At 44.9% G+C, this 18,591-nt stretch overlaps 1 protein-coding gene across 1 annotated transcript in view; it reads right to left on the bottom strand.

The window, feature by feature from the left end:
• Positions 1–13,431, bottom strand: part of LOC115543735 (KATNB1-like protein 1) — a 29,926-nt gene extending 16,495 nt beyond the window's left edge. The window contains exon 1 of the mRNA XM_030356246.1: positions 13,279–13,431. The gene's annotated coding sequence lies outside the window, so the exon portion shown is untranslated. The remainder of the gene's footprint in view (positions 1–13,278) is intronic.
• Between the last annotated feature and the right edge of the window lie 5,160 nt (positions 13,432–18,591).

Genomic DNA, 18,591 nt, shown 5'->3' with positions numbered 1-18,591 from the left:
AAGAAGAGGAAAAAGATTCATGGTGATCCAGGAAAAAGGAAAGCAGAAAGGAAAAGTAAGCATGTGTCTCTTCAAATCCAAGGGCTGATGCCGAAGTATGGAGTTCGTTTTACTGACGCGGTGGAGGCAGAGCGGAACTGCGGTGTCGCACTGAGGGTCCTCCTCGACAGAAATAGTTTCATGTCGTTAGACTCACGGTTAATCCGCGCTCCCCCTTCAAACCAACGCTCTGTACAAATCCTCTGGGCCCCTTATGTGGACACCACCTCTGGTCGCTTTAAGTGGACCAACCTCTGGCCCCCTTATGCGGACTAATCTAATGGCCCCATTATGTGGACCAATCCTCTGCCACCCTTAAGTGGAGCCATCCCCTGGCCCGCTTATGCAGACTAATCTGCTGGCTCCCCTAAGTCTCAGGAAGGATGACAGTGGGAGGAAGGGGGCCGTGTGGCGCGACGTTGCCTCAGCACTTATTCCCAGTTGTGTTACAGTTGTTGAGTGTTGGGCTTGAGTCCCCACCTCCCTCTGTTTGATCTGTCTGAGGTCAGAGCTCTGACACTGCCCCCTTCCCAGCAGTGCGATTCCTTCCATATCTATGTCCAAAGGTTGCCTCTTCCCATCCGTAAAGACGAGCTTCAAAGACCCCATGTGAGGCGTTTGGAAGAAGGATTCATCTCCTCTTTTAAGGACATGTGACACTGTTCCAGTGAAGAACAACATGTTCTTCTAGTCAGCTACCGCATCCCAACCCACACCCTGGATATATAATCAAATGTGTTCTCTGGCGCTCCCTCCCACCAAAACTCAGGAGACGGCTTCAGCATAGTGCTATTACTCAACACATATGTTCAAGGTGGAGGGCTGGAGCACTAGAGTTAACCTCCAGAGACTTGAGGGGGGTCCTTCTGTAATGAATTCAGATGCCTCAGAAGTTGCTCCTGGGGTGGGGGGGGGGGGGGTCCATCAATCCAGAAGCCCAGTGTGCAATCGAAAACCTCAGAAAGTGCCGCTGTTCAGCAGCCTCAGACCACCGAGACCAACAGCTAGGCGGACCCCACAGTACATCATCATCTCTCCTTACATTCTCTGAATAGCTCCCAGAGTAAACGCTGGTGTGGCGATGACTTCCAGGACTCCACGACGCGGGCATGAACAACAGGACAGGCTCAGCAGGCGATACAGGCCGTACTCACATTGATATATTTTTTTCGATTTAGTTTACTCAACAAAGTTTGTAGAGATTATCAAGAGCACATTTTCCACTGTCAGAGAAAATTTCAAACCTGATGTATTAAACTGAAAGGAGCGGGGGGTGGGAGAATATTATTTTGGTGGATGTGGGGAAGCGAGCAGGCCGGGGGTCACAATAACAGAGAGGGATATAAGCTCGGGGTTTGAGGACTATCGCAAGGAGACTGCGAGGAAGCTGGAAGCTGGCACGAGTCCTGTGGTTTTCCGTGTGTAAATCACAATAATGTAAGAGGCAGACACGGCACTGCTTTGTTTGCTTGTCTTAAAACGTATGTTAGACGAGCATAGGGGCTACACAGACCATAACAATGTGTCATGTGTGGTTCTTCCCTGCGCTCGTATTTTCCATAAAGAACACGTGCGCGACTACTCCAATACACATGGGTCCTTGAGCATCTGCTGCACCCATCCTGGGAGCATTTACCTCGGGCCAATGATCCGTCACGGAATCAGTGCAACTTTTGATTGATTCTTTAATTGATGATCAATTGGCAAGGAACCAATTAGGTTGGCCGGATTCCCATTCATATCTGGTCGGCACAATGTAATGGTACAAGGTGTCCCGTCCCGCTTATACATGACTTCCCTCTGCCTTTTATTGTGCATTCCTGTTCTCTTACTAGTACTTTCCATTTGTCCAGAATAGATTGCATCATATATTGAACCTGCTGTTTTCTGTGTGTTTTGAATTAGACCTTGAGTAGTGTGCATACAAGATGGTAGCACAGCTGAGTCATTGCTGCAGAAAGCAGTCCCTGTGTCAGAGGTTAGGGAGTGAACCTTGCCTGGTGGTTTTCCAAGAGAGAACTAGAAGAGACGTCTTCCCTGAGGAGGGGGGGGGGGGGGGGGGGGCAGATTCAACAGCTCCAAAACTTTGAACCTTTGCACTTGAGGGTCCTTGTGAGGGTAACAGTGTTGTGCTACCAAGTCCACCTCTGTGGGGAGAGGGAGCACCAGACCATGTCTCTTGGCCCCGTTTTGCATCATAAAGTCCTCATCGAGCGACCTGTGGCCAACCCTAGAGAAAATTCTAGTTGCGCTCCTCTCAGTAACACTAAATCCTGCAGCAAAAGTCGTTTCATGACATGAACACGTATAGACAGGGCATCATCATTATGTTGTTATATGAAGTTGAGTCAAGAGTGACACTTCTTCACCTTTTGAATACTTCTGATGTCAAACAGATGATTTGGTCTGCAATATAAATCATGCAGGCCTATTCATCATCTTAAATATTTTTCTCCTGCACACAGGGGTATAATAACTCTCCAGACATTCTCCTTGTGCGTGCTCATTTCTGTGTTAGGGACATGGGGGTGACAAAAGGCTTGGCCATTGGCCGGTTGGCACATCGACCATGTCTTTCCCATAATACAGGATATCACCTAGAGTGTGACTCCAGCGGCTTGTAATGCCTAGTTTCTGACCAATTATCACTCATGTCTCTTAACTTTGGGGATGTTCTCACATTTGGCTCTAAAGACATCTTGGAGCTTTTGTTTCTGTGAAATGTCCTTTCCTGTCCATGCTGATGGTTTGATGCAACTGTTGATCCATTTCAACTGTCTTTCCTTACATTTGTGCGGAAAACGGCACTGAAATTAGCTAAATGGCCCACGCTTGGGGTTGCTGAAACAGTGATATTTAGGTCTGGCAATGAAAAAGTCAAGGGAGATCTACTGGATGTTACATATTGCAAATACAGGTAGGTAAAACAACAAGTCCTGTGCATTTAAAAAAGAAAAAGCCATTCTAGATAGGAATGACGTGATGCACATTTGGACGCACCCTCCTTTATGCCGGATACCACCCTTTTTAAAAACATTACGAACTCACAGTTTGTGATCACCTCAAAACTCCACACACATATTGAGAAAATGGCAAGTTACTTTATTTTTCTCACTTGGGGAAAGATATAAAGAGGGGTGGGAATCTTGATCCATTAAGTCCATTTAAACAGCTTTCTGAGTCCTGGTTTGACACGGCACAATGTTGGACTGAGTGCAACTCTATGATGTCCTGACGAGATCATTCAGCTCTTCCATAGTGATATGACAGGGTCATAACCTTGTTCCACACATCCAGTGGTCATTTCAACACCTTATGTGCCAAGGGAAATGGTTTTGGAATCTCTCTGTCATCCTCTGACACGGCAGGGCTTACCGGACTGGAATTTCAGCACCCTCCCAAAAAGATAACACTACGGTACTGTGGAGACAATCACTGCCACAGTACCTCTATTCAGAACCTGCTGATTTATACGTCTGACGTGGTCGAGTCCCACATTCAGCTCCACCTCGTTTCCAGTGGTCAACAGAAGGGACCTTGACTGATGAGCACTCCGGCGGCCCACCCGATCGTCGTGTGTGTGAGTGTGTGAGCGTGAGACATGCATGAAAACAATTAAGAAAAGAGAGGAACGTTGAAGGGAAACCGGGAAGAAAAACAAATCATGCTGAGCGTGATCGCTCGCCTCGTAACCACGTATCGGGCTGTGAAGGTAATCATCTGCAGGAGAGCATATCTGGTAGCTTGGTTTTGAAGGAGAGCCAGCTGAGTAGACGGCCGCACTGCGGGGCTGATGAAAACTTTACACAGAGTTCAGAAATCACAGACGATTTCTAGTGGACTGTCGGTCTGTCCGTCCGTCTGTCTGTCTTGTTTGTCTGTTCATACGTCCCTCCTATTCCTCTGCCCCTCAGCAGCAGCTAGGACAGTGACTGACTGGCCGTCTTGCAGACAGAAAAACACAGATGTCTGAGATTTATGAATGGTGAACTATTCACAGAATCCGTCCAGAAAAAGCGGCGGCGATGGTGGAGGGCTCTCTGATCATAACAACACCTTGATGACTTCACCGCCATCAGACGGTGCGCAGACCAGATGGTCTGATCGAATTTGAGAAGCGTCTGTGTTAGACTACCAGACTAACCATTGAAGAACTGAAATTGAGATGGCAATGTCTAAATGCTAGAAGGAGACTTCAGTGACCCTGAGTAATATTACACCATCCTACAATGACAGGATGAGGAATCACAACGGAGGAGAAATACTTGAATAACTCGTTATCATACAGCTATGCCACTATTGGTTGAGGATCGACAAAAAGCACACAAAAATACAGGTATAAATCACACAACTTTTATTCTGATCGGCAAACCAGATGTTTCTGCTCTCCGAGAGCAGTATCTAGCGAGCAGATGAGAAAGCTAACCAAAAGAGTTGGTCTAGATTACGATGAGAACATCTGACTCCATCATGGACGGAAATGGACGTGAGACTGAGAGCACGACCGATTCCTAAGCCGTCCAATTTTTTTACGAGCACATTACAACCGACCCAGACTGAACCGAGGCACACGGTCTGACAGCAGTCCTGTGAGCTGTCTAGCGTCTAGTGCGAGGCCAGTGCAGTGGGCCTGCGGTCGGTTTGTGGGAGGCCTAAAGCAGGAGGCACGGGTTGTTGTGGCTGACCACCAACCCCTCACCCCCCCATCCTTGGTTTTATTTGTCCTGTATTTAAGCTCCAGGGAGATCCGAGGCCCACATGGAAGAGTGGTGCTTTCCAAGTATTTGTTCTAACAGCAGAGCCTAACCGAGCAGTTTAGAGACTCTGGCACGAGGACGCCCCGTACCAAGTGTTCCCCCTTGCCACCTCAGACCTGTTCTGGTGTTTGCTCCCCTGTCACCCCAATTAGGCGTCGGGCAGGGGAGGAGGCCCAGCACAGGGCTGGGGCTAATGGAACGCAGCTTGTGTTTTTGTAAGGTGGTGAGTTTGAATTACACAGTTTTATAATCATATTAGCAGAGATGCCTTTTTATGGTTGTGCTTTTCCATTAAAAAAAATTGGCTATAATCAAGACCATACTTGGTTTTTGCAGTTGTCAAAATAAAGCATTTACCAAAAATCGATTGTGGTGCTCCTCGGAAATGAAGTCCAACAGTTAGGAGAGTACATGTGCTGCTGTAGAGTATTTAAAACTCCGATTAGCAAGGTAACACAGTATATAACTAATACAGCCTAAAATATCTGTTTTGAGAAATTGACAGTAAGTATGAAAGGGCTCTTTATTCTAATCTCTAGACGGACGTGATGTAAGATTCTGACCGGACAGAGATTGTTACTTCCCGCCAAAATATTCCCAGTGATTTTGGTTTTCCATTCAGGCATAAATCCACATGGTGATCCTAAGCAACTGGAATGTACCCCAGAACTCTTTTTTAAGAGAGCATATCTGCTGTGTGCTTCACAGCACAGCGCTTCAGATCGCAATCAGTATTTTCACTGCAACCCCCTTGATTTCTGATCTAAAACTAGCACAGTGATGATTCACTTGAGAAACTGAATGATGACTTGAAGTCTCATGTCTAATAGCGGAAGGTGGGTTTTTCAGGGCTATAGTTAGAAAAATGGGCTATATTTGGAAGTCGACAGTATTATTCCCATCATGCCTTGTTACAATCAGCGTTAGATTTTGGCAGAAAAATAACTTGAAAGTTGTAAACCTTGAAATTATTGACCATAGAATAATATAAAGATTTAATATAATGTAAAATATTTCTATAATAATATGGAATAACACTTCTTCAAGGGGAGATGGGGGATAGAAGAAAAACACATGGGAAGGGATGGAAAAACAAAAAAGAAATACGTTGTTGAATAATACAGAGGAATACTCCCTTATGTGATTTAAGACTCCCTGTTGGCATGGATGGGTTATCTCTCCTATAATTTTGAAGTGGCCACCAGAAAAAGAATACAACATTTTGGACAGGTTCACTTCTCCCAGCTTAGATAAAGCTCAGTTCTCCCAAACTGGGTTTCTCTATGTTTGTTGAACAGGATTATCAGTTTGCCCTTATTCCAGACTTTAATCAACGCTTGTGCTCAGGGAAATATGAACCCCTTGGAATACCTTAGAAATCAGCAATCATCATCAAAACCACATCATGGTTCTCTTTGAGAGAGTTGTCGCACAGACAGGTCTCTGAGACCGGGGGTCAGTATCTTATTTTAGCATGGTGTGTTCAACCGAGGAACGGCCATCGGGTCAGTTTCAAGCCTGGCACTATGGTGAGATATTTCGGTCATGTTTGGTTTCGTTCTTCCTGTCTGTGGTACAAGGGTCCATATAATCTGTCTTGTCAGTCTTGCCTGTGGTATGTAAACTGTTAAGATCTAAACTTAACATCTATACTCCCAGAAACACCAAACTAGAACCCCGGCACGTTCACAATTTTGACTTCAAGTTGACCGATAGAAGAACGGATATTAAAACAGATGGATAATATATTGTTAAAACATATTATCCATCTGTTCCTCTCAGCGCACTGCAATAAAAAAATCTTTTCAGACAATCCGAATCGATTTATCAGAAGATAACCAAGGGGACTACTTTATCTACTTTGAAAGTCGATCAACTATACAGTATAGAATACCTTATCAGGTGCCAATCAAACCTTTCCGCACCAGAACATCCCCTCTTGACAATCATAGGCATTCAATGTTACCCCACTCACACACCGCCCATGATGCTGCTTGCAGCCCATCTTCCCTTACTTTCCTCCTGTATACAAACGCTGCAGCGCCGCATGCTTTCCCAGCCACGGCTCAAGATCCCCGGCGCGGTCTGCACGGCTGCGACCGATCCAAACATCAGTCAGTCACCCGGGGCCTGCAGAGGCATGATTCACTCCTAAGTGCTGCCGGATCCAAAAGCCCCCTCCAACCTCACGCTGCCTCCCCCACACTGACTCCCCCACTGTCCCCCTGTGGAGCAGCGCCTGCCATCTGAACCCGGGCCAGCTTGGACGCCGCTTCTCAGTTCTGTTGCACTACTGTGAGAGAATCCTTTGGTGTCGGGCGGTTGTCTAGCAACGCTGTGTTGACACAAAACTCGTCACTCGAATGTATATGCGCTGTCAAAGTGGGCGGAGGGGGTCTGATTGTAACGATGAGGACGATTGTCTTCCCCAAAATGGATTTGTCGTGTCGCGTTATGATCCATTTCTTAGTTCCCTATACATGGAATGAATCAAGAAAATGTCTTCCCTGTCTCTGTCGCAGGGATACAGACGTTGGCCCTCTGCTCTGGGGAGCATCCCAACATGCTGATTGTTGTTGCCCTTGGAAGACAAAGAATGAACTCTTTCATAAGGTGGCACGATTAAAAGTGGAAGAAAACCACAGTCAAATTCCTCCACAAATTAGGCCCTCATTGGAGATTGACTCTCGCCAAGTGCAGTTAAAGTATCACACGAGGTCGCGGCCCAACGGCGTGCGTTAAAAGAGACCAGATGACGGGGGCGAGGTGTTTTTCGTCCACTGGGTTTCCGATCCTGCCATATTTTCTGGGAAGAAGGAGAGTTGCTGGTGCAGATGTTTGGGGCTTGTTCTGCGGCCAGCAGGTCTCAAATGTGTTGGTCTGGAACCCGACCGAGCGCTAACTGACTGATTTATGGAACCAAAGCCCTCCTCCTCACACTGCACACACACTCAGAGTGTCTCTGCCGCTGTCACAGACTTCGCTGTCGCATCGACACAAACCTTGAGTGTGTAGGTCGGCTGAACCGGGCATTTTCAAACTATGGGCCTGAAAACGTGGTCCATCGCTGATCTTCCAAAGAGACACTTTAAGCTAAGCCTATGCGATAGAAAAACCTTTTTTCATTCTCTTTTCCTCACAAACGCCCCGTTTTTTCCTACAGGCGTTCACCCTTCATTACCAGTCCACAAGGTGGGTTATAAAACCTTAATGAAAGCAGTCGCCCAAATTCAAATGAGAAGGAAAGTTCGTCTGGCCAAGTCACATAGGCATGGTGTCATGTGGGCTTGCGGGCCAAACGCTACAGAGTAACAAAAATGTCCCAGAGTCGCTCCATCATTCCTTTAAAAAAAACAAACCCTCCAAAGCCCTTTAAAAGCCATTTAGAATTTTCCACTGAGTCTGCAAGGAGAGTAATGTCATCATTATCAGAAACTGTTATTTGTGATCTGAATACAAGATCGCCCTTCCAAGAATGAAAATGATGGATAATTGTTAATTACGTGTTAATGGACCAGGGAGTAAATTTGATGATAATCGGCTATTACTTACAACTCTGTTGTTTATCTGAAGCAGATCCAGACACAATGATTATCCAAAGCACGGCGACGCCCATTGGAAATGAGGACTTAAGCCTTGCTCTCAGTTGTAATGGATTAAATAGCTTGTAACACAAATGGCAGTGAAGTACTGTAGTGAAACGCTAAGAGCTTGTCTAATATCTGTTTATGGATGTGAAGTTCTTTCTGCAGAATTACACTGTGCACTTGATCTAAAAGTGTTAAACACTTCGGTGGAAACTCTTGTTTCCACCAAACAGTTGTTTGATTGGTGGTTTGGAGTATTTATAGTGTATATATAGTGAATACTCATTAAAGGAGAAATATTATGATGTTTATATGAGTTCAAGAAAACATGTTGCTGAAGCTGTTTGCTGAAAATAGCTTTTAGGAAAAAAAAACTATTCCCCTCCGTTTCAGTCCCTTCAGAATGCGCGGTTTCTGGTGTCTGTAGCATTAATGCAAATGAGCTGCTGCCCATTGACCAATGAGCTGTCAGAGTGAACCACAGCATGGAGGAGAAGTGATTGATGCCGTTTGCGGACTCCTGGAACTCTATATATATACAATATAATATAATAATAATATTATACGATATATAGGTATTTATATAATATTATATCTAATATCACGGCCAAAAGCTATGTGCCGTCTCGGCTGATATTTTGAATCATAAAGACTGCGTCTGATGTCTCTGGTACTTCCCCAACAAGTAAAGACTCGTAGTGGGGGTTATCTCGGCCATGGTTGAAAAGAATTTGGGGAAAGGAACTTTGGCCTTGACTCTCTGAATTCCATATTGAATCGTGACATGGGGGAGAAAGGGATTGTACGGCAGTTCAACTCCCGGAGTACACCCGCCGGAGCTGCCGGACTGCCGCTGAAGCTTCTGCGGCAGTCCGGCAGCTCAGCTCCGGGAGTACAATCGCTTTCCCTCCTAATTCGCTCGATTAGAAATATTTCAACTTTGCCGTGATATTCGCGTGATGACGATCAGCGATCAGTGTTGAACAGCGTGGCCACTGAGCGACATGTGTAATGTAACAGCCAATCAGCGTTCAAACAGGCCAACCGTTCCCTGCAGTACAGTCCAGGGTGAACCGCAGCAAATTCGCCTGACAAAACTTGCACAGCGACAGTTTATGATTTGTTGCGCGACAAAACTTGGGGGACAACGCGAACGGGAGACGAATGTGTATTTCAGTGTGAACGCACCTTTACAGCAATGCAACACCTTGTTTATTGAATGGATGGAATGGACCTTCTCACACCGATCTGAAAAGTGTCTTCAGCTGAAACGGCTCATGTCCTTCACTCTATGATGCTCTCCTTTTGCCAAGCTTTCCTCGATCTCCGAGGAATAACTTAGTATTTCACTAATTTCTGCACTGCGCTCAGCGTGAACAAGATCCACCTTAATCTACACGGAGAGCTTCAGCAGCAATGCGCACTAGAGAGCCAACCAATCTGTTTCTCGTTATTCTGCAGTATGCCGAATAAATTGTCGAAATTAGATCTTTGGCACGTGGTTAACGTCTTCCCGTTTAGTGATTCATTCAACATGCGATTTAGGGAAAAAACAGAGGTTCTGAATGCAGAGGTTCGGTGTCGGAACAAAGAGAACACAATGAGGCTCTTTTAAAACCACCTTGGCTCCCGACTCACGAAAAGAGATGGGTTGGAAAGACAAACTGGCAGCAAGAACATTTGGAAAGAGGGCGTTCGATGGGAAACCCTGCAGCGTTTCCTCTACAAACTGTGTGGTGAAGGTGAAGGCCATGGAGAGAGAGAGAGACAGACAGACAGACAGACAGACAGACAGACAGACAGACAGACAGACAGACAGACAGACAGGCAGGCAGACAGACAGACAGACAGACAGACAGACACAGAGAGAGAGATATAGAGAGAGAGAGAGAGAGAGAGAGAGATAGAGAGAAAGAGAGAGAGAGAGGGAGAGAGAGGGAGAGAGAGAGAGAGAGAGAGAGAGAGAGAGGGAGAGAGAGAGAGAGAGAGAGAGAGAGAGAGAGAGAGAGAGAGAGAGAGAGAGAGAGAGAGGGAGAGAGAGAGAGAGAGAGAGAGAGAGAGAGAGAGAGAGAGAGAGAGGGAGAGGGAGAGAGAGAGAGAGAGAGAGAGAGAGAGAGAGGGAGAGGGAGAGGGAGAGAGAGAGAGGGATTCCTTTCCTAGGAGTCTCCAAGAACAACTGTGGAAGCCTTATTTTCCAGCAGGTACATCAGAACAAACAACCAGTTCAAACCACCCTGAACCACCCCTGTCAGCGGGCAGCGAGCGGTCTCAGCGTGGCATCCCACCAACGTGCCTGGACATCATCAAGGGGGAAGATATCCATGGTGGCTTTCTCAAATAAAAAGCGCTGTGGGGCTGTGGTACTCGGCCCTCCCCCTCGCAGCCACCAGAGGAACGCTAGGGAAGTGGCGAGGAGGTGGCGCTAGACTGAGTCGTCTGTTCTGTCAGCCTCTGGAATGGGAAAACTAAACATGGCGGTTTCAAACATTGAATAACGGAATCCACCAGTCCGGAAAACAACAGCTCTTTGCCACAATGAAAACGTTTATTTTTGATTTTTTATGTTGTTCATCTGAGACTAATCCAGTAAAACATAAGAAGGAATTCCCTTTGAAAGCCAACTCTAAGTGTCATTTTGATGGAAATCAAAGTCAAGATGGTTAATGCTGCACTGGTAAGAGGATTAAGGCATCGTGTTTGGCTGTCTTATTTACATGCCAGATGTGCGGAGGTTGTTTATTAGTGCATCATTCATTAGCGACAAACCATCAGCAAACGTGTTTCACTATCAGAGGTATTCAGTATCTCTGACAGTACCTTGCTGTTCCACCCGTATAAATTAAAAAAGACGGTGAAAAAAGAGTGATTACTTTGATATGGAGTTGGCAGTTAAACGCCATGGCATCTCTCTGGCAAAAATAACCACTTTATTATTTTCTAGCACTGTTTGTTTTCTCACAACAGCCACTGACCATGTCGAGCACGTCCAGTGAACACACGTTCGCCACTGGTCATTCATCAAAGATAAGTTTTAGATAACAGTGGTCAACTTTCTGCCCATACTTGGAATAAGAGGAAGCGATGTCGTCAGAGTGCGTAGCCCCTTCGGATTCTCCAAGCAGTGGGCGGAGTCAGGGCTGGAATCCTGGGAGAGTGGTGGGATGACGTAGAGCAGCTGCTGACTCAATGACTCACTCTAACCTCCGTGGGGAGAAGGAGTGAGAGCAGGGCGGGAAGTGGGAGAGACCAGTGGCTATCGGCGCAGACAAAGAACAGACGCCAGCGGGCCCAGAGATCAGCCCCTAGACACTGGGGGGGACAGGGCCGGGATGGGGCCAGACTAAAGCACTTGAAGCTGGTTCAACACGGCCCTTTGGCCGGCACGGCCCACAGAGGTCCAGATCAGTTTTATCGTGATTCTTTTATAATGAATTGGCTTACGGTGTGGCCATTTTAGGGAGTTGTATCAGTAAATGATAAGGTGATAGGGAAGGAGTGTGTGTTCACGAGCGGCACGGGGTCCTTGACAATGTAAATGTTTGATTTATATTCTTGGTGTCATGGATACGTGGTTGGTTTTGTCCCTGTCTGTCTCTTGCCACTGTCCATTGTGTTAACAGGAGGCTTTATGGATTATTATAGGAATATTATAGAATAGGATGTTTTTTTCCTCTACGTTCCCATTTGTCGTTACATAATTGTGTAAACACACCTCATTCACATTCCGCCAGCTTTTCCTTCCTCTTAATCAGAAAATCCCATCATTAAACCTTCATACATAGAGTAATCCCTGGGTCGACAGTCGAGACCTTCAAACTGATTATAAACAAACTAAGCTCTCAAACGTTCCTACACGTTGGGGGGGGGGGGGGGGGGGGAGTTTTATGAATCCTATCAGGGAATTATTATACAATTACACAGGGTTGGCAGTGAACTCGATCCCCCCCTGAGAGAGAAAGGAGCAGCTGCTCCTTGCAGATCTCTGAAACCATATGTAAAACAAAAAGGGATTGTTTGGAAGATGGCTGATGCTGTCTAGGCTCCCAGGAGTTCACTGCGCTGTTGGCCCAACACGACCCAATAAAGCCTGACTTGAGCCCATGAGCCCATGATACCGGGCCCGGGCTGTGAAGGGATCCACAGCCCCCCAGTACTGCCGGGGCTGACTCAGGCATCCAGACTAAATAAAACGTTGTGTGTAGCAGTCTAAGACACGGGCAAGGCAGTAGCACTGCACTCCCCCTGTTCCCCTGCTCAGTAATCAAGCATTCGTTCTATCAACAGATCTCACCCAGTCAGTAAGCACTAAATCTGATGATCCCATGGTGATATCACCGCTGGGGAATAAGACAGCCAATGATAAACAAATTACACACTGGAGTGTTTTCACTGAATACTCACCCCCCCCCAACCTGTGAGACCCACCCAAATACACACACAGACACTATTGTTTACTCCGAAACACCTGGGAGCCCACTGATGTAAACACTAATATTCAGGGAGGAGGCAGTGGACACACACGGCGAGAAGACAAAAACACACACATACACAACCACACACACACACACAAGATACACGCATTTATGCTCTCACACATACATACAAACACACACACACACACACACACACACACACACACACACACACACACACACACACACACACACACACACACACACACACACAAGCACACACACGCACACACACACACACACACACACACACACACACACACACACACACACACACACACACACACAAGCACACACACACACACACACACACACACACACACACACACACACAGTGACCCAAACACATAGCAGGCAGACATACAGATACATGCGGATACAGAGGAAGAATGCGACAAAGACAACCATTCCCTAGGTACATACCGTTTCTGCTACTGGTTGTCTCGACGGAGGGATGGTGGGCCAGATGGATACACTGGCCGTGTCCATATATGGACCGCCCGCTTTTCCTTCCTGCTCCCAGTGTGGCAGCTACTGTTTGTGACTGAGCGACTACCAATGACAGGACTAAGGGAGTACAGAGCAATAGCAGTACAGTGAGTACAGTGAAAGCTAGAGTTATGACGTAAGACTTAAGACTGAGCAGAAGCAAGCATCTGCATGTGTAAGGCACCGCTCTGACCCTTGACCCCCAGCCGTAGGATTTAGCACTGGGGACAAACTGACGGAATGTCTGGCATGTCTGGGACGCCCCCACCCGCTCACGGGATCACATGTACAAGCTGCATTTTGTTAATCCTGGAAAGAACAAACTGGCTTCTATTGTAGTCCGCGGTCAGGCTAGTGACTGCTATGTACAGGTAGAGATAAGAGTTATTGACTTAAATGGGTCAACACCATGGTAAAGAGTGGTTAATGCAATGTTATATTTCCTACTGTTTTGGGAGTGATGCATTTTAAACAAAAACTATCCTTTTTGATCTTGTCTGTGTTTTATTCGGTTTGATACATCCGGTTATTCGGGCTGTTGGTGTCGTTGCCACATTGAGACGATAACACAAGGATGAGTCACTTTCGGTTAATGAAGCGCAAGCTTTTATGGCACATTGATTTTATTATTGCGTTTTTCTTTATTTGAAACAGAGCTTAGTTTGCTTGGAAACCTGAATCATTATTTACTTCAGCTGTGGTTAAATCAATGTTTAGTCATGAAATGATTGAAATGAGTTTTACGGACAATGCTAAGCGAACTAGTTTCATCATACTTGTCTTTAATGATGTAGTTTTAAAGTCCCATAATTGTCTACGACTTTTGCTGACAAATATTTTTTGTCAAACAATTAATGTAACAAAACAACTTTTTGTCATATACTGCTGCTGCTACTCGTTAGTGATAAAGAAACCAAGCCATAATGCATTGGTTTAATCAATTATTCTTTAAATCTGTTACTAGTGATTTGGAATGCTGAGTGAGGGTGTTTAACCACAATATAGGAAAGTATGTCTATTGTACTTATTTAGCATGCCTCTCATGAATTCAACATCTGACACATATAAAAAGACTATAAGATACAGTATGTTCTCGTGGTAGCATTGCATTTCTTTCATAATACATATCTTTTGTCATTTAAATACTGGAAACAATATGTTTAGCAAACATTTGAAAGTTTTGCATCTTGTGTTGGACTGTGATAAAAATGGTTAGTAGGCAAGAATATACAGTATATACAAATAACGTGTAGGGCAGCTATAAGGAATTATAGGGGGTCAGGGGTCCATAGGTGCAAAATTATAAACTATATCATCGAAAGTGTGCTTGTGTCATGCACATCTTCATTACAAAATCAACTGATACATATAATTTTGCAGCTAATATGGCAGCTTTGTATGGAACAGAGTAGTTCCCAGACAGGGTAAAACATTAACAGCTTTTTATTCCTGGTTTTATCGCTTACTGGAACCGCTTTTCACTCAAGTCTGGGCGACCAGACATTTTGTCAAACCTCTGGCAGCACATCAGAAGGTCACACTTTGACTCATAAGGTTCAAAAGTGGATAATCAATGGCATGTGATTATTCTGCTATTGCAGCTTTTACTCATTTGATTGTGTTTACCGCATAGTAACCCAACATAGAAACATTAGATAGGAAAAAATTTGATAAGGTATAGGCCAATATAATTTATAACTTATGTGTTCATGTTTTTTAATTCGTTTTAAATTATTGACATGATTGCACCAAAAGTTGATAAGAAGGAGGTATAGCTGCACTGACACAACATAATTTATGTCACTCCATTCAGTTCATGCAATGCTAGCCATGCTTTCCACACGTGTGTGACAGACATGCATCAGAACATTGAACCAGTGCGTGGATGCGGCTGATTTCATGTCGAAAAGAAGCCTTAGTTTTCTCTCCAGCCGCGACGGTTCCCAAGTTGGCATTTTGGGCCACGAGAAGAAGAATCCTGGCCACGATAAAACAAAAAAAATGGACAGCCATCCAGCTGGGGTTTGACCTTTAAGCCTGTGATGAATGAAGTAAAAACGCTATAAATCACTTTGAGTCTCTGCAAGGAACTGTAGGGACTCGTTTGTTATAGTCAATCCGCAGACGATTTGCATAATACTGCCAACTTCCCTTTTCGAAAAGAGCCACTGAGTGAAGAAATCTAATGGTGTGATTTATAAAAGCGAAATGCACTTGAATGGCAAGATGCATTGAACCTAAAATATGTTAATAAATAAGACCAAAGTCTACTGTGAAGTCTTAAAAAACGCATATTCTGGACACATAGTTTGGGGAGGAATCCATGACCAGCATTTTAAATCCTTATAGCTGGTTCAGACTACATGATTCTCAGATATTCTATATATAATATTATAATATATCCGTATATTATATTAGAGGACGTGAAACAGGATGGAGGCCGGGATACAATGGCCTGAGATAAAGATGAGGTCATAAATGCAGCATTTGAGCCATAGTGTTGGGATCAAACTCATGGCCCGGTGTTTACATGAGGTCACGTGTCTCAGCTCATAACTTTGGTGAGCCACTGAATTCATACCACCAGATATCGTCTTTAGTCATACCTGCTTTTATGCACAAGCCACCAGACCAGACAGAAGGAGTTCAACACTTTCATATTCTTGAATGATTTCCCACTTTTCCAGATGAGTATCCCATTCATCCCACCAAAAAGTATTTAGAATGGCAGAACAACATGACCATGTTAGGTTTTTCATATTTTGGGGTAAAAAGCCCCCCACTCATTATCCAGCTGGAGATTGGATGAAGAAGTCATGATTCATCGCAAACAAATCTCACAAAAACCGCACTGTATTTATTTTCACATGTCAGGTCTCATGTCTGAAGCACAAATGCATTGTTTATACTGAGCTTATGGAAGAATTCAAATGCTATTATTAAACTTCTATCGAGGAAACGGGAGAGGAAAATACATCCCTAAATATTTCCCGGAATATTTATGCTTTCACTCTAAAGATGTGTGTTTTTCAATGACTCATATGTGGAACGCTCGTAAATCTCCCATATATTTGAGCCCCCGACATGCTTTCTGTAGGAAAAAGAAACATTAACTGCATTTTTTGAATTACACAATGTCTAATGGCCTGCACTCAGGCTTTTCCAGCCTCTACAGATGCAACATAGAATGGCCTCTCATTCACCCACTCATGCATTTATTCACCCACAAACACATTCATTCATACGCCTGTAGGTATGACATCATCGGGATCGGCTCAGAATCACGCTGGGCACTTTCTCTCGACGGATTGAACTAACCTTGGTCAAGAGGACAACAAAGGAAGCTTGTGCATGCAGCCCAAAAAATGAACATCAACTTATCAGCGCTTAAAGACTGATCTCGAGCTGTGAATCACGAGACCAGGTCTGCTCCCGTTATTGCAGAGTTGAGAATGCATTGTTTTGAATTCTGGGAGCATTCATTCTGCTCTCCTGTCAGTCCAAAACAAAGAAAAAACACGAGGCGGATTCCCCGCTCAACCACTCAGCGATGACTTGACGTGTTCCTCCACAAAAAGAGACGAGGGGATGCTTTAGACGCTGGGCTACACATCTTCACTTCCATGTTGGTCAGCATTTGCATACGTGCGGGAAGCAGAAGGTGCACTACATACATACATCAACAAAACAAAAGCTAACATGAAAATACAACAGGATGAGGGACACAGCCTAGACAAGATTGACAGATACAACCACAAATACGGACACAACTTAAAAAATGTTTATATTGGATATAAAGACGTGTGTACCAGCCAGGAGAGAGGAACGCTCACATGTCATTTACAGACAGAGATCATGTAATCATGTAGTCCTGTAGATGTTTACGGGGAAAGAGTCTTGTAGTAGGATACGTGTAACTTACAGACTTACAGTTGAAGCAAGGCATGACACTGGAGACCACATAAAATAACATATGGTAGTTCATACTTGTTGCAACGGTTATTTTGCTCTACGATATCGCCCTCCATTTAAGTTCTACCATTAAGCCCAGCTTCACTTTAATCAATAGTTGTGACAGGAAAACTATCATTGTGTGTGTGTGTGTCTGTGTGTGTGTGTGTGTGTGTGTGTGTGTGTGTGTGTGTGTGTGTGTGTGTGTGTGTGTGTGTGTGTGTGTGTGTGTGTGTGTGTGCGTGTGTGCATGCGTGTGTGCGTATGTGTGTGTGTGCGTGTGTGTGTGTGTGTGTGCGTGCGCATGCGTGCGTGCATGCGTGCGTGCGTGCGTGCGTGCTTGGTGGATGGAGTTTCAATTTTCCATGAACCCCGGGGTGTAGGGAAACAGCACCTTGAGGTTTGAACTGCAGCAAACCACCAAAACATGTTTGTTTTCCACAGAGCCTTCGGCTTGAGTTTTGAGACACTGTCGGTACAACTAAGTAGAAAAGGGAAGAAGTCGACGAGTGACAAGGCTAATAAAAAATATTTCAAAAGATGCGTTAAAAGATCTTAATGGACTGTCTATAATCATTTGGAATCTCTTCACACTTAATTCCCTGCTGAAGATTGCCGGGAAGGCCGAGCTGAGACAAGCTCAGTGTAAAGACTATAGCATCAAACCTTGAGAGCGCACACATGAGAGCTAACACACACACACACACACACACACACACACACACACACACACACACACACACACACACACACACACACACACACACACACACACACACACACACACACACACACACACACACACACACACACACAGGGTGGTAGTACTATAAGCTATTATATAGTACTATGGCTACTATAAGTCCCCACGACCATCATACACTTGATGAATGTTGAACGTCTTGATGAACGTTGAACGTCTTGGCTGAAAACATGAGCAGAGTAGGCTTACATCCAAAAAATAATAAATTATGCACTATGCTCCCTAAGAAATCGTATTAAAACCTCTGTAACTTAGCAAATCGTTGTGCCTCTCTTCCCCCCCTGAGAGTGTGGGGGAGTAGAAACCACACAGTAAATACTATCAAATAAATTCCAGGACAATTTAAGAGCGAAAAACCCTGTTACATCACACACACACCCCTGGTAAGCAATAAAAAGGAGGCGCACTGTTTGTTTGTGGTCGTATCTCCCACATGTTCTCCTTATTAGTTCACTATTAAGAGACTGGAAGGAACTAAGGGCAGGTTACGCAAGGACCCTGCAATGTCCTCCAACCTGTGTATCCATCAGGAT

Source organism: Gadus morhua, chromosome 5 (genome assembly GCF_902167405.1).
Source record: "Gadus morhua chromosome 5, gadMor3.0, whole genome shotgun sequence".
Classification (NCBI taxonomy): Eukaryota; Metazoa; Chordata; class Actinopteri; order Gadiformes; family Gadidae; genus Gadus; species Gadus morhua.
This window is presented reverse-complemented; position numbering and strand designations above follow the sequence as displayed.